Source organism: Dermacentor variabilis, chromosome 7 (genome assembly GCF_050947875.1).
Source record: "Dermacentor variabilis isolate Ectoservices chromosome 7, ASM5094787v1, whole genome shotgun sequence".
Taxonomy (NCBI): domain Eukaryota; kingdom Metazoa; phylum Arthropoda; class Arachnida; order Ixodida; family Ixodidae; genus Dermacentor; species Dermacentor variabilis.
Window position 1 is genome coordinate 75,643,019 of NC_134574.1, and position 16,972 is coordinate 75,659,990.

The 16,972-nt window shown below is 49.9% G+C and overlaps 1 protein-coding gene across 1 annotated transcript in view; it reads right to left on the reverse strand.

The window, feature by feature from the left end:
- The window catches only part of LOC142586851 (uncharacterized), a 119,978-nt gene that overhangs the window by 68,137 nt on the left and 34,869 nt on the right, over positions 1-16,972 (reverse strand). The gene's annotated exons all lie outside the window — the stretch shown is intronic.

Here is a 16,972-nt window from a genome sequence, read left to right on the forward strand (position 1 = left end):
GAACTCGTCGGCGTATTGGGGCCCAAACCCAAACGCCATCACCGGGCTGGTACTCGGCGTATCATCACCCTAGATTGTAGTGTCGACTGTCGGTCCACGGCTGATTCTTCCTGCACAGGCGGGCGAGCTGTCGGGTATCTTTTGGCACGTTGGAGATAGGTGGGCGACGTCGAGGTTCTCCTTGTCAGTCACGCGCGGCCGCATGGCGTCGAGAGTCGTCGTTGGGTTCCTTCCGTAAAGTAGCTTGAATGGCGTGATCTGCGTTGTTTCTTGTACGGCCGTGTTATAAGCGAAGCTTACGTACGGAAGGATGGCATCCCACGTCTTGTGTTTGACTTCGACGTATATTGTCAGCATGTTGGTGCGGTACATGCTTATTTTCTTCTTAAAACCATTCGTCTGCGGGTGGTAGGCTTTCGGCATCCCGTGGTTTGTCTGGCTGTACTGCAGGTTAGCTTGCGTGAGCTCCGCTGTAAAAGCCGTTCCTCGGTCGATGATGAGCACTTCCGGAGAACCATGTCGTCGCAGTATATTCGTGACGAAGAATTTTGGCACTTCGGCCACAAAACCTTTAGGCAGGGCTTTCGTTTCGGCGTACCGGGTAAGGTAGTCGGTAGCCACGACGATATTTCCGGAAGTTAACGTCGGAAATGGCCCCAACAAGGCCATCCCAATTTGTAGCAGCAGTTGGAAAAGAGCTCAATCGGCTATAGTAGTCCACCTTGCCTTGCTGGCGGTGTATTGCGTCGCTGACATGCTCGGCATGTCTTGACATAATAGGTGACGTCGGCGAACAGGCGTGGCCAGTGATGTCTGTCCTGCATCCTCAACAGCGTCCGGGAAAATCGGAGGTGCCACGGGTCGGAGCGTGATGTAGGACGCGCAGTATTTTTGGACACAATGCTGAGGGAACCACAAGGTAGTTGTCACGGACTCGTGAGAAGTTCTTTACGAAGACGTCCGTTTGCAGAGAAAACGCAGACAATCCTCGCCTAAATGCCCTATGGTCAACGTCGGTATTGTCTACTCGACGACGCTTTTTAACTCCGGGTCTGCTCATTGCTGTTCAGCGAAGTCTTCCGCGCTTATTGTTCGTAGGAAGGCGTCGTCATCCTCGTCGTCTTGCGGTGGCGGGTCAATGGGGGCACGTGATAGGCAGCCTGCACCGAGTATTTCCGCGCGGGTTTATAGATGGCGGTTATGTCTCATTCCTGGAGTGTCAGACTCCATCGTGCGAGGCGTACTTACAGTCCTTTAAATGTGCCAGCCATCACAACGCTTGGAAGTCGCCAGGAGCGTAGGTAGGTGGAGGGCCTATGGGGCTTCAGTCCCCGCCCCCCTCCGAAAGTTTGGTGCTGTCGTTCACCGTCGACCAAAACAACCCCCAGCGCCGGGAATCATTCTATATTTTGTCTAGAACGTCCTTTTCACGCTCTAAAAGACATTTCAGCGCGAACATTGCGAACTCCGGATGGATTTTGGGGCAAGGATTATACACCAGGGGTCTCAAAGCGCAAGGAGACCCTTTCGAGCACAAAGTTTCGACGACATTTTGATGGTGAGCGGGCTCATCGCGGCATCTCGCGGAGGCCGCGGAATATACTGAGTGCATGGATTTCAATTCTGAAAGTTATAAATTTTCGATGCGAAAGGTGCATTGACTTTTCCAATGTCCTGCTTTAGATTTTCAATGCCGGGACTTTGTGGGTTTAACGTTGCTATAAACATTTGACTCCATAGGTGCTTTGACTTTTCTAAACTCGTACATCGGACCATACAACGAGACAACCCAAATCAACACAGTATCAGACAAGTTCACAAAGCACGCAGCGAGGTCCGATGAGACGAAGTGTTGTGGTGGTTCATTTTTGCCGTCATGCCACAGAAAATATTATCAACATTTTCTTTTTCATCTGCGGCAAAGCATCCATGTCAAGACACTAAAGCCAGGAAAGGTAGATATGTTCTTATTTATTTTTCTACGTTGACCTTTATTGGCGATGACCACATTGAGCCTCTTCAATTTTTGCATTCTCGAGCTCCGCGGGCTGCCGGAGCCAGCCAGAGTGAATGCGTTTTTCTTGAGTTGCGCCGACCCCCGCGCGGCGCACATGGATGCGCGTTCGTTTTTCTTTCATCGATGCCTAGTGAATTTCACCTGGCAGAGTTTTAGACGCTTTCTGGCTAGCAGACGAGAAAATTGAAGGACACTTTGTAAATTCCAAAGTGTGTTCGGCAAGAGCCTGTGCCCATTCGACTGACTATGCCATGTCATTTTTGGACTTTTCATTCATGAATGATTTGTGTCTTTGCTTTAATGCCCCATGAATTCCTTATGCTTGGCTGGGTCAACGTCTACGATAGCTGCCTTGTGATCACTGAAATGTACTGATATGTACTCTATATCTTTGGTGGTTGGATATGTGTGGAAGACGAGATCAAGACAGCTACCATGCTGCGTGGGGGCTGTTGTCGTTGGGACCAACTCTAACGCAAATGAACTTTGTAGGCCACTGATAAATGCATGTCTGTTCCTAGCGTCTTGGTTGAAATTTCCGACAAGGTTCCAGAGCACAGACAGTCGAATGCCGCGAGTATGAGCCATTAAAGGTTTTCGCCTTAATCGCTTCCGTTCCGCTTCTCTGGCCTTAGTGCCCGGTGACATGTTGACCCGCCGAATGCGCATTCGCTCATTCTTCTGGCGTTTGGTATCGGGGGAATCCACATTCTTGGGGCTGTGCCATCACGTGATTGCTGAGATAATGTAAGAGGGAGATGATGATGATGTGTAGTGTTTAATGGCGCAAGGGCCAGGTTTGGCCAAAGAGCGCCATGACACGTGGTAATGTTGACGATGTATTATGGAAGATGTAGCTTGGCTGTAAAGTGGCCTAAAAATATTCGCTGTAAAGTGCGTAAAATCTACGTGCTATAAAATTATGGCGATGACAATTGACGAATGCTATGAACATTAAAATCCATCGTAAAAGAATGACATAGAGTTGAAAATATATGAGATGGTAAAAATACCTGGAGCACTGTTGCCTCGCCGGAGCCCTTGAAACACAAGGGCCTAGAGGAACGTGCTATACGAAAGAACTACCACAGCGCCATCCTCTGAAGAGAGGAGACGCTACGAACATGTGGGGCTAACAACATGCAATACAACATCTTTCAGATAACTTAGGACTGCATTGGTGTCAAATAGCGGTTCTGGGCCGAGTAACATTAATGGATGAAGGGGAATGTGCTGCCGGTATGCTAAGGGAAAATGTTTCTTTCTTTCAGATTCGGCTTTCCGGCACTCCAGGAGGACGTGGAGGACGGTAAGCCTCTCCTCGCACCTACCGCAGGTTGGAGGGTCATTTCCGGTGAGTAGAAAATTATGGGTGCCGAATGTGTGTCCTATTCTGAGACGACAGAATAGGACATCTGTTCGGCGTGATTTTGTTACAGAGGGCCAGAACCCTAACTGTGGTTTTATCACGTGGGGCTTATTATTTGTTTCCGCGTCCCATAGGCGTTGCCAGTGGTTCCGTAGTTTCCTCCGTAAGAAGGGCTTCAGGTCTGTGACAGGAACTGCAGTGGTGGGATTAGCAGAATGCGATGCAACTGACGTGGCCATCTGGTCCACCAGAACATTACCTTCGATGCCCCTATGACCTGGCACCCAGCATATGATGACATGCTGGTTACCTATATACGTTTTACACAGAACGGAATAGAGTTCATTAATTACCGGATTTTTGTGGTTAGAGAATGACATCAAGGCCTTCACAACACTAAGGGAGTCCGTATATATGACTGATTTCTGGAGTTTTGATTTCCTGATATGCGTCACAGCCGACAGAAGTGCGTAGGCCTCAGCCGTAAAGATACTAGTTTCCGGATACAGTACATCGATTTCCGAGAACGATGGACCGACGGCTGCGTAGGACACCCCGTCGTGTGACTTCGATGCGTCTGTGTAGAACTCCGTGCAGGAGTGTTTGTGCTGGAGTTCCCGGAAATGCATTTGGATTTCAATGTCTAAAGCGTGTTTTGTAACTTGCACGAAAGATATATCGCATTCTATGAGCTGCCAATCCCAAGGAGGTAGCAGCTTGGCTGGATGCATTAGGCGGAGCTCGAGGAGTGGGACATGCATTTCATCACTAAGCTCCCTCACACGCATCGAGAAAGGCTGTCTTACGGAAGGACGATTATGAAAGAGCGTAGCATATGTCATATCGTTGATGGTATTAAAGGGACACTAAAGGTTACTATTAAGTCAACGTGGACTGTTGAAATACCATCACAGAAACCTCGAAACGCTTGTTTCGTGCCAAGGAGAGACTTATTTTAAGAGAAAATGCGTTCTGAAGCGTCCGCGTACCTCTAGCGCAGTTCAAATCGCCCGCCCTCCGATCGAGGAGTACTGACATCATGGTCTCATAGTGACGTTGCGCCATCGGTGAGTAGAACGGCGTCCGCAGACGGCGCTACGGCTTTTCTGCGCAAAACGCGAACGCGCGGCCAGAAACAGAGCCAAGGCAGAGCCGACAGCAGAGCGAAAGAGAGAGTATGGTTAGTATGGTAGCTAGCGGAAGGAGAAACGAATTACGTCCCACATTACGTCCCACGGCACACGGAGAGTCCGGTTTCGTTAAACTATAGGCTGCGGAGAGCTCGCAGCGTGGTCGGCGTGGTCTATGAGAAGCGACGAGCCTTTTCGCACTGGCAACAGGGCATACAAATGTGCGAATCGACGCAAAACTCGGCTTAGAAACGTGCTTCGCCACAGCCAGGGCTCAATACGACCCAAGCTGGCACGACCCAGATGTCGTTTCCCGCACCGCCACCAGGCGCCGCTACTATACCTCAAACTCCAGCGCAAGACGCCCATAAGCTGGTACTTTATTCTGTGACGCTAACTTCGACGCTCGTCGCAGTGGGCCCTGACACCGACAGATTGGCTCGCGATGGTGGGCTCAACTTCAGCGATTTGAGACCGACGAGCGCGACCTGCTGCTGAGGGCTCGCACTGCCGGCGTCGTTGCGTACTACGACGGCGACCTCGACACCGGCTCTCTGGAGCGGGAAAGCAACGAGGGCTTCCCACGACATCACATGGACGTGGCATTCTCGCTGCTTGTTCCAAATGAAAGTTTCGCGAGCCAGCAGAACCCTCACCGCACGACGCGATAACGAAACTACTGAAACTCCAAAGCGTGCGCGGCGCAGAGTCGAGCGCGCAGAGTCGAGCGAAAACGAAACCTTTCGAACACCCATATTACTGAAGGGTAACGTCAAAATGTTATTTTTTCTTAGAATCGAATAGACGTAGACAAATAGCATTTTTTTTCGTCTTATAATCGAATGAAATGATATTTTTAATACTAGTAGTTGAGTATTAGTAACACAAATTATGAGGAGTCCTTTCGTCATCGGGCTAGTACCGGAATGTCGCTGGGGGGTCTCAAATCCTGTCATGCATTTACCTCAATTTCTCGGTTACTAAAGCTCTGTTCGCGATTATATTGACGCCTTAGACGTTCTAGAACATTGCTCTACCACTTTAACTTGAGTTCCTGGTAACCTTTAGTGTCCCTTTAAAACATGGATGTTGGGGATTAGAGTGGGCTTTCAGGAAATATGTTTGGCTGATGTATGCTCTCGGCAGACGAAGTGACCACTCATTTGATTCTGCATATAAACTTTCTATGGGACTTGTTCGGAAAGCTCCAGTGGCCAGTCGGATTCCTAGATGGTGGACCGGATCTAGCATCTTTAGCGCGCTCGGTGCTGCAGAATGGTAGATCACGGCACCGTAGTCCAACCGAGATGGAATGAGACTCTTGTATAAATTCATTAAACATTTCCTGTCGCTGCCCCATGTTGTGTGGGATAACACTTTCAGTAAGTTCATTGTTTTTAAGCATTTGACCTTGAGATTCTTTATGTGTGGAATAAAAGTTAATTTAGAATCAAGTATGATGCCTAAGAACTTGTGTTCTTTCTTCACAGGAATTCGCTGACCGTACATTTCGATACTGGGTTCTGCAATGAGCCCTCTCTTTCTAGTGAAAACCACACAAGAACTTTTGTTGGGGTTCACTTTAAATCCGTTTTTATCTGCCCATTTGGACACTTTGTTCAGGCCCTGTTGTACTTGACTCTCACATACTGTAAGGTTGCAGGATTTGAAACCTATCTGTATGTCGTCTACGTAAACAGAATAAAAAATGGCTGGCGCTAATGAAGCACGAAGCGTGTTCATTTTTACGATGAAGAGCGTGCAGCTAAGTACACCTCCTTGAGGTACACCAGTTTCCTGTATAAAAGGTCGCGACAATACATTGCCGACTTTCACACGGAATGTACGGTTGGACAAATAGCTTTCTATTAGGACGAGCATATTGCCACGGATGCCAATTCCCGACAAGTCTCTCAAGATTCCATAGCGCCACGCAGTGTCGTACGCCTTCTCCATATCGAGGAATACGGATAGGAAATGTTGTTTATGTAGAAAGGCGTCGCGAATGTTTCCCTCAATGCGCACAAGGTGATCGGTTGTGGACCGCCCTTGTCTAAAGCCACACTGAAAGGGATCCAGCATATTGCTGAGTTCAAGGTAATGTACAAGTTTGCGGTTAACCATTTTTTCAAAAAGCTTACAAATACAGTTTGTAAGGGCTATCGGACGGTAACTTGCCGCCAAAGAAGGGTCCTTGCCCTGTTTAAGAACAGGGACCACAATCGCTTCTTTCCATGCGGATGGGAGGTATCCCGTAGCCCAAATAGCGTTGAAAAGTGTGAGTAGTGTAAGTTTGGTGTCAGTATGTGAATTTATGATCATGTCATACATGACTCTATCAGGTCCCGGTGCAGTGCTTTTGCATGTGTTCAAGGCAGCTGTCAACTCAGCAATATTGAAAGGCCGGTTATAGGGTTCATTCTGTCTGGATTTTCGTATTATTGGCTTACATTCTTCTATTTGTTTGTATTTCAAAAAGGATTGCGAATAATGGTTTGAACTCGACACGCTCTCAAAGTGTTCCCCAAGTGAGTCTGCCTGATCTTTCAGTGTTTGACCTTGTGTGTTTACCAAAGGAAGGGAATATGTTTGTCGCCCTTTTATCCTAACCCTGTTCCAGACTTTGTCCTCATCTGTATACGAATTGATACCGGATAAAAACTTCTGCCAACTCTCCCTTCTAGCCTGTCGGCGTGTTCGCCTGCCTTGCGATTTCACTTTCTTATAGTTAAACAGATTTTTCGCAGTGGGACAGGCGCGTAGCAACCCCCACGCTTTGTTCTGTTTCTTACGAGCGATCCTACAGTCGTCGTTCCACCACGGGACACGCTGTTTGCATGCCAAGCCATTTACTTGTGATATACATTTAGTTGCGGCATCTATTATGAAGGCTGTAAAACATTCCACAGCAGCATCAATTCCTAACGCGGACATCTCATCCCATGGAATACTACTGAGAGTTCGGAATTTCTCCCAGTCAGCTGTATCAATCTTCCACTTGGGAGCCTGTGGTGGATAATTGTTTTCTTTAGGTGTTCGCAGCAGTATGGGGAAGTGGTCGCTTCCGTAAAGATTGTTTGTAACTTCCCATTCAAGTTCAGGCAGAATAGAAGGAGAAACTATGCTGAGATCAATTGAAGAAAAGGTTTTGTTGGCAAGACAATATTATGTGGGCTCTTTCTTATTCAGAATGCACGCACCAGATGAGAAAAGGAATTGTTCAACAAGTCGTCCTCGCCCATCTATACGAGGGTCGCCCCACAGGTAGTTGTGTGCATTGAAATCGCCAAGAACAATATAGGGTTCTGGCAATTCATCTATGAAGGACTGAAATTCATGTTTAGATAACTTGTAATGTGGGGGTATGTAGAGCGAGCACACAGTGATAAGTGTGTTTAGGAGAACAGCACGAACCGCCACTGCTTCAAGGGGCGTTCGTAGCTGTAAGGGTTGACAGGCTATACTTTTAAGAGTGACAATCGCAACACCACCCGATGATGCGACGGCATCATCGCGATCTTTGCGAAACGTAACATACGTTCGGAGAAAGTTTGTGTGTTTGGAGTTTAAGTGTGTTTCCTGTAAACACAGCACCTTTGGATTATGTTTGTGGATGAGTTCCTGCAAATCATCAAGGTTTCTAAGGAGACCTCTGATGTTCCATTGAATGATTTGTGTATCCATATTTAAAGTAAATTGGTGCTGTGTTTACGGAAAATGGAAAGGATGCCTTAGATTACAGAGCTCTTTCGAGGCCCTGTAACAGGGTTTCTGCCCTTTTTGAAGCGTTCGAGCGAGTCTCGGCGCTCCTTAGGCGTTTGGTGCGCCTTGAGAACAGGTGTAGTGTCCATTGCCTCCTGTGAGACGCCGGACAAGCGCTCTTGCGAGCGAGAGGTTTTCCGAGAGAGTCCTGCCCCGGAAGGCAAGACCCCTGCACCCACCAGCCCGGAGGTCAATGGGGCTCCCTGAGGGATTTGGCTGCGCTGGCCGTTGCCAGCGCTGGAAGGGGCCTCGGAGGTTGGGGTAGCCTCGGCTGCGCCCACCTTCGGGGTTGATGGCCCCGCCTGCTGGGATGGCGGAGCAGCGCTAGCTGCAACCGCCGCGGGGGCAGATGGCGTAGCTGCCGCCTCACTGCTTGTGGGTCGGACAGCCGCGGGAGGCCGTTGTGACGCTGCCCCCTGACGCGCCACATCGGCAAAGGTTTTCTTGGGCAGGTACGATGCCCGCCTGCGTGCCTCTTTGAATGAAATATTCTCTTTAACTTTGATCGTTACGATTTCTTTTTCTTTCTTCCAGGAGGGGCACGACCGCGAGTATGCGGCGTGCTCCCCGTCACAGTTTACACAGTGGAGAGCATTCTCACAAGCTTCAGATGTGTGTTCGTGGGCACTACATTTAGCACAAGTTTGGCGGCCTCGGCAGCTCTGCGAGCTGTGGCCAAAGCGCTGGCATTTGAAACAACGGAGTGGGTTGGGCACGTACGGCCTAACACGGAGCTTGATGTACCCGGCCTCGATTGAATCGGGCAGGACACTTGAACCAAAGGTGACTATTAAGTGCTTTGTCTGAATCTCTTTACCATCTCGCCTTGTCTTTATTCTTCTAACATTGATAACATTTTGCTCACTGAAGCCCTCCAGGAGTTCCGCCTCAGTCAGCTCAAGCAGATCATCATCCGACACAACACCACGGGTGGTGTTCATTGTACGGTGCGGCGTTACTGTTATGTGGGTCTCCCCGAATGACACTAATTTCTGTAGATTCTCATATTGTTTCAGATCGCGGAGCTCCAAGAGGAGGTCACCGCTTGCCATCCTGGACACCTTGTAACCTGGACCAAAAACATCAGTCAAGGACTTTGAGACAAGGAATGGTGAAATGGTTCGGACTGCTTTGTTTGGTTTTTCAGAATGAATAACGTGGAAGCGGGGGAAATTCTGGATTTGGTGTCCAAAAAACTTGAAGACATCTTCGGTGCGCCCTCGTTTAGGAGGGCGATCAGGAAGTTTGGGGAAAGAGGTTTCCATTAAAATATATATAAATTCGGCAACAGCGCCGACCGCCCACCACGGAGCCCAACGAGGGGACGCGGCAGAGCTTGTGTACAAGCCTGCACGACGCCAGCCGTACGCCATCACTATAACCCAATATGGTGTACCCAAGGTTGGATAGCCACACAGGGTTAACCCTTGCCGCCAAGAAGAAGGAAGTAAATAGAAGAGAGAAGGAGACAGGAAAGGTGGAAAGTAAGGGAAAGACGAAGGTTGTAGGAAGAGAGAGACAGGAAAATGCGACTGCCGATTTCCCCCGGGTGGGTCAGTCCGGGGGTGCCGTCTACGTGAAGCAGAGGCCAAAGAGGTGTGTTGCTTCCGCCGGGGGGCCTTAAAGGTCCGAACACCCGGCATCGGCTCAACCCCCAGGATCCCCCTTTCCCCGGACACGGCTAAGCCGCGCACGGCTACACGCGGGAGGGTCCAACCCTCGTGTGCTCGGGTACGTGGTGTCGCAACACACCAAACGTCTGCTGACGCAGACGCCCCTGCGGGGGTAAGAAGGAGAGGCCACAGCTGTGGCCAACAACAGAAACGCACCTAAATTTATCATATAATTCCTATCTCAATAAAAACCTCTAGTAATTATTAGGAATGGAAACATCGCCACTTGATAGCGGAGGACATAAATATGTACAGCTGTCTCAATTAACTATCGTGCACCCAAATTTAAAGAAACAGCAATTGTGTACATGCTGCGCGGCGATTTTTTAGGCGTTTCAAGCAAGCTCGTGAAATATGAAATAAAACCATGCGGCTGCGCGGTACCAGTACCACGGCACCAGGACAAGTTGCTATTCAATGTGTGGTCACTTCAAGATTAGGGCTGCGCTGCCTCTCAAGACGTAGCCACCGCCCGAGCACGGTTGATCACAGTTCATAGTGGTTCAGCGTACCTAATAAATGTTGCATATAGGATAGGATAGAAACAACTTTAATAAAGTGCCGGCAAACGACGATTTAACGAGTTCGTGACGCTGGCCAAGCGTCGACCCGGGGTTATACCCTACTCTGCACTAGCCCAGTTGGGCCCGTTTGTAGTGGGTCATGAGGCTTGTGCTTTTCGAGCGCACCCCGGGCCTGCTGGACGGCCCATAGTTGTGAGTCCTTGTCTGCAGACTGCAGTGCACTTTGAAGTTCTGGCGGGTAAGTCCTGGAGGTAGCTGCCGTCGGGAACCTGGTACAGTCCCACATGATGTGCCATTGGTTCGCCGGACCCGCTGCACAAACACCGCACAGCCCACTCGGATAGAGCTCTGGGTGAAGCACGTGCAGCATTGCGGGGGTGAGGATTGACGCGGTCTGTATTTGTCTTAGGATTACGCCCTCCTCCCGACTGAGTGCCGGGTGGGGAGGCGGCATTGTCCGTCGAGCTAAGTGGTAACACTTGGTTACTTCGGCATAACTAGTCAATCTGTCCTTGGTTTCGAACCACCACACGGAACGGTCACTCTCGGGGGCGCGGAAAATAAGCGCTCGCGCCGCCGAATGGGCCGTCTCGTTGTGGTTCGGTGAGGATGCACACTCGCCGGCGTGCGCCGGGAACAACTTGATACGGCCGGTGCTGCCGCGGTCTTGAAGTTGGAGCTTGCCGATGATGGCGGCCGCCGGCGCGCATATTGGCCCCTTGGCAAAGTTGCGCACGGCATTCCTCGAGTCGCTGAGCACGGTGCGACTCTCGGCCTCGGTGATCGCCAGAGCGATGGCAACCTCCTCGGCATCTGTGGCGTTCGTGCACCGCACGCTCGCTGCCGTTGTCTTGGTGCCGTTAGCCGCCGCAACGACCACTGCCACGAAGCCTTCCCGCTTGTATTCCGCGGCGTCCACGTACCGGGCGTGCGGGTCTTGGGCGTGTTGCTCGGTGAGGGCCTTGGCCCGCGCCTGCCGCCGTTCTTGGTTGTATTCTGGGTGCATGTCCTTCGCGATGGGGTCCACGTAAATGTGCGCCCGCGCCTCATCTGTGATCTCGCACGGTTGCCGGCTGGGAGCTTGGGGGTTGTATCGAGGGACGTCAGGATACTGCAGCCCGTCTTGGTGGTAGAGAGGCGCTCGAATTGCGCGGTGAGCAGCGCTTCGGCTATTTCTTCTAGGGTGTTATGGACGCCGAGCTGCAAGAGCCGAGCCGTACTCGTGGTCTCCATTAAACCCAGCGCCGTTTTGTAAGCCCGTCTGATCAGCGTGTTGATCTTGGTGCCGTCAGTGACGTGCCAGTTAAGGTAGGCCGCAACGTAGGCGATGTGACTGATCACGAACGACTGGACAAGGCGCACGAGACTGTCTTCACGCATGCCCGCCCGTCGTGTAGAGAATCGATTTATGAGCCGGATGGCGTCCATTGCCTTGGTGGTAAGCTTGTTGATGATCTCGCCGTTGCGGCCGCTCTTGTTGAGCAGCAGGCCCAGGATCCTGATCTTGGGAACTTCGGGGATGCGTTGCCCCGATGCAGTCACAATTTTGATGTGATCACACCGCCGAAGAGGAGCGCGCTTCCGTCCCGGTCGAAGCGGTGTGACGACGAACAGCTCGGATTTCGCGGGCGAGCACATAAGGCCTGTGCCATCAAGGTGCTGCTCGATGGCGGTAACCGCCGCTTGCAGCTGTTGCTCGATGCTGGCGTCGGTGCCGCCGGCCGCCCACAGGGTAATGTCGTCGGCGTAGATCGTATGCCGGACGCCGGTCCCCGCTACTGCCCTCGCTACCCCGATCATGACGAGGTTAAAGAGCAACGGGGATATGACCGAACCCTGTGGAGTACCCGTCCTGCCGAGCTTGTGTTCGGGGAGCTTGAGGTCTCCGGCGTACAGTTCTACCATGCGGTTGGTCAAGAAGTCTTGAATATAATTGTAGCTCGTTACCCCCATGTTGAGTCTTGATACTTGTGCTAATATGGCTGAGTGTTTGACATTGTCGAATGCACTTTGTAAATCGAGACCCAGAATTACTTTGCTGTCTTGTGTCTTGTTGTCGACGATTTCTTGTTTGAGTTGTAACATGGCATCTTGTGTGCTGGGTCTGCGCCGGAAGCCGATCATCGTGTCAGGATAGAGGCCTTCCTTCTCTAGGTATTCCTGCCACCGGTTGGCAACCACGTGCTCCAGCACCTTGCCCACGCAGGATGTCAGCGATATGGGACGCAGGTTGCCAATGTCCAGTGGTTTGCCAGGTTTCGGAATCAGGATCGTTCTTGCCGTTTTCCACTGTCGGTGGAGCTTGCCCGAATGCCAGCGTTCATTGAAGTAATCGGTTAGGGCCTCTATCGAAGCGTCGTCCAGGTTGCATAGCATCTTGTTTGTAACGAGATCTGGGACGGCTGCTGAACGGGTGTTGAGCTCGTGCAGCGCTACCCGTACCTCTGATATGGTAATGTCTCGGTCGAGCCAAGCGTTTGGCAGCCCCCCATACGGCGGGTGGGTTTCCGTTGGCGTGTCTGGCAGATACTTGGATTTCAGGCTCTTGATAACAGCGTCTTTTCCTTGTTGTTGTGTGATGGTGTGCATGAGGCGGGCAAGGCGGTCGCGCTGGTTTGACTTGGTCTTTGTTTCGTCTAGGAGATGCCGAAATAGATTCCATGTACAACTGCGATGCAATTCCCTGTCACCTCGGTTGCAGATCTCGTTCCATTGTTGACGGCACAGGAGCCTGCAATGTTGTTCAATGGCCCTATTTAAGTCAGCCACCTTCTTCCTCAATTTGCGATTCAGACGGTGCTGCTTCCAACGCACCTGTATCGAACGTTTGGCCTCTATCAGATGGGCCAGGCGGCTGTCCATGATGATGACGTCCTCGTCTGTTTCTATGGTCTTTGTGGCTGAGCGCACTGCATCGCGGAGTTCCGCCGTCCAGGTTTCGATCTGTGTGATGTCTTGTGCTGTGGTGAGGCTCCCCTTACGGAATTCGTCCCAGTCCGTCCACTTATGTATAATGGTATTTCTCCGTGATTGGTTGGGTATCGTAATTTCGAGGATGTAGTGGTCACTGCCCAGGTCGACGCCCGTGTTGTGCCATGTTACTTTGCCCGTGTGGTCATTTTTTATGAACGTAAGGTCTGGTGTGGTGTCTCGTGCTACGGAGTTGCCGATGCGGGTAGGATGCGCGGGGTCCGTGATTAGGACATATTTGTGGTCCAGGGTATCCTGTAATAAGTCCCGTTCCTTGGCCGTGTCCTTCACATAACCCCACGCTCGATGGGCGGCGTTGAAGTCCCCTCCGATCAGCAACGTGTTATCTCTGGCTTGGGTGCTGGCTGTGTGTAGTAGAGTTTTGAATTTCTGTGTTTGGTGCTTGGGGTTACTGTAGATGTTGGCGATGAATAGGCTGCCTTTCCGTTGTTTGCTTGGAATGATTTCGGTGAAGGCGTATTCCACCCTGCTGCGGCCGTGTTTGAGTTGGTGCTCGATGAACGTGAGCCCTTTGCGGACGAACGTGCAGACGCCCCGTCCCTCGGCTTGGCTAACGTGAGCGCGATACCCAGGGAGGGTGGGGGTCACCGTCGCCGTTTCTTGCAGTAGGATAATGTCGGGTTTCTTGTTTACTGTGGTATTATGTTGTTGCAGCACTGCTTTCTTGTTGTTGTAACTGTGGCAGTTCCACTGCCAGACCGTAAGGCCCGGTAGCGATGCTATCATGGATTGGTTTTGGGACATAGTTGTGGCGAGGATGGGGCTTGCGCCTGTTCTTGGAGGTATGGGTCTTTGGCGAATTCCGCTGAAAAGATGGGGCTGCGGACTATGGGCTTGAGGGTGTGTTCAATGAATTCGAAACGCTCTTGTACGGTGCGGAAGGACGTGGTGATCAGTTCCTCCAGCCGTGCCAGTCGTTGGTCGGTCACAGCAGCCGTGCTGGCGTAGGTGTTGGCGAGCGCTTCAATTTTGGCTTCGAGCTGAGTTTTCAATTGGGTCATGTCCCTGTTATGTCGTGATGAAGTGCGTGTTCGTTTCTCGGTGGTTGGGTCAGTCATCTTCTCCTCCTGGGGCGCGTCTTGCGTTTTGTCCTTTGATTCTGTGACTTGGTGCGATAGCGTGTCGGAGTTCTGCTCGGGGACAACGGTGGGTGTTGGTTCGGTGCGTGCTCGTTTCTTGGGGGTTGGATCAGTGGTCCACCACCACCACCACCACCAGCGAACGTTGCTTCTATTCGCCCCCTTCTACATCGTCTCGTCCAGGTCTCACTTAACAGTTCGGTGTAGCAGCCGCGCTTCCCCGTTTCACGGTTCTTTCGCAGTCATTCTCTCAATTGTGCGACAGACACCACCATACTGCCACGATACACCCTGTCAGTACTACGAAATGCTCACTCATCATTCAGATAAATCTCAGAGAAGATTCTGCGTGCATTATTTATTGTGTGTTGGTGTATGTTCAGATGTCCTGATTGCCAATTAAGCTCATTCAGAAGTGTTACATTTACTTCCTTGAACACATCTATTTTGCCTTTTGTATACACGTGAGTGGCTTCCAGATCTGTCTATCTCGCTTTTATTTTCCGCCACGAACCAGTTTTAGCAGCATGTATACACCAGTATACACTCTAATGAAAAGTAAAACCGCCAGTTTAATTTAGCTTTGGTCCGAAGAAAGTTGCTGGCGCGAAGTATAGGTGCGCGCACTCTTTTGATGCGGTGCGAGCAGAGCCAGCATTTTGAAACATTCTATGCCTATTCCATTGCTTTTCGCGTTTCGTGTGTGGTGACAGCGGCGGTTCGTAGAGAGAGGAATGAAGACTTACGAAGCCGCGAAACCTGTTATTTGTGCTCTTTCCACACCATGATCAAGGTGATGCGGCGTCTCTGCTGGATGCGACAGGCAAAACAGTTGCTTTCCGTGAGCTTATATAAGGGTGCTGCTTTGTGATGCGGGTGGGAGCGCGGTCACGTGGTATTTTTCGTTTATCGTCGGGTTTCATTACCAGTCTGGAAAAATTTTACGCAATTAGTACGTCGCTGAAAACACCCCGATTAGATGTCATTTGAAGGTAAATGCCTAATTGACACTTTGATAATTACGACAGTATTCTCGAGTTAGATGACAAATATAATTGCCATATTAAAGCTCAGTAACGAAAAAATTACTGGCGGCTCCTCCACTGTACTAGAAACAATACGCACTAGGTTTTGTTCGAGTAAAACAATTGTTCTTTCTTTAATCCTTGGTGCATGGCAGTTGAGACAGGCTGTATGATTCAATCAGTAGGCGAAATGAGGCCAAGAGGGATTCGCTCGAAATCAGAATCAACAGCAGTCAAGCGCAGCAGCTCTTATACCCGGACTCACAGAAAAAACCAGAGGTACTGAAGTTACTCCACAATGGCGAAGCAGTATTATTGATAGCAAATTATGATACAAGTATATGAACGAAGATTACACTACCGCGAGACACCAGATTCTTGGTGGTGCCAGTAGATTTAGGCTGTGAAAATGAACTGCCCCATATTGTTAGGTCTTGTATATACTCACATTATAAGGCCTTCGCTTCAGTGAACAATTCTGCGAGGTCACGCGAAGTTTCTTCAAGTGCAACTATTAATCAATGGTACAAGTAACGCAATATATATATATATATATATATATATATATATATATATATATATATATATATATATATACATGGAGTTCGGAAAGCTTATTTGGGCTCAGCCTCGCCACCCGCCTCCCCCCGAAAAAACTAGAACATTCCCTATGTTTTACGATATTTCTCAGCAGGGCACGATGAGTGAACCAACGAAAAGGCGCCTGGTATTGGGCCAGGACAAAGGGTGTATGCGAGGAGTTCCCCGAGCGTAGGCAATACGGAACAGTTATTCAGCGTCCATCAGCACTCTGAAGTCAATGATTAGTGGCTGTCAGTTGAGATCTAAGAAATCTTAGTGCTTATTGAGTATGACAGCGTCTACTTAGAGTATTCACTTGTGTCGTTTGCGTACTTCCCTGTTTTGTTTAATTTTTTCGGGAAATACGGTAGCCAGCAGGTTGCTAATACATTCTCATGCAATTTACCATGCCCTTTTCTCTGTTGTATGCCCCGTGTTCCGTTTTCATGGATGCACAGTGGCCGACATTCAGGCAAAACCAAAACATGAGAGATTAAAGTACAACTAAAGTCGAGGAATTTTTTGGACAGAAAGTTAGTGCCTTCTCTTATCTTTATTTTTCCCTTCGATCTCTGTTGCTCTTCGCTTTTCATTACAGTTGCCTTATCTTCTAAATTTACTAATCTTTTCTGTGCAATATGTGTTATTCATCTTGTTTATTACCAATGTTTTCACTTTATTATTTTGTGCATTATTTCTTTTTATGCATTAGTACGATGTACAAGCTGTGACGAAGGCCTGCCCCCTCCCCCTCATTTAGTACCCTCGTAATGAGGGCCCTTAGGGGCACCTTGAATAAATAAATAAAATCCATGTTTGG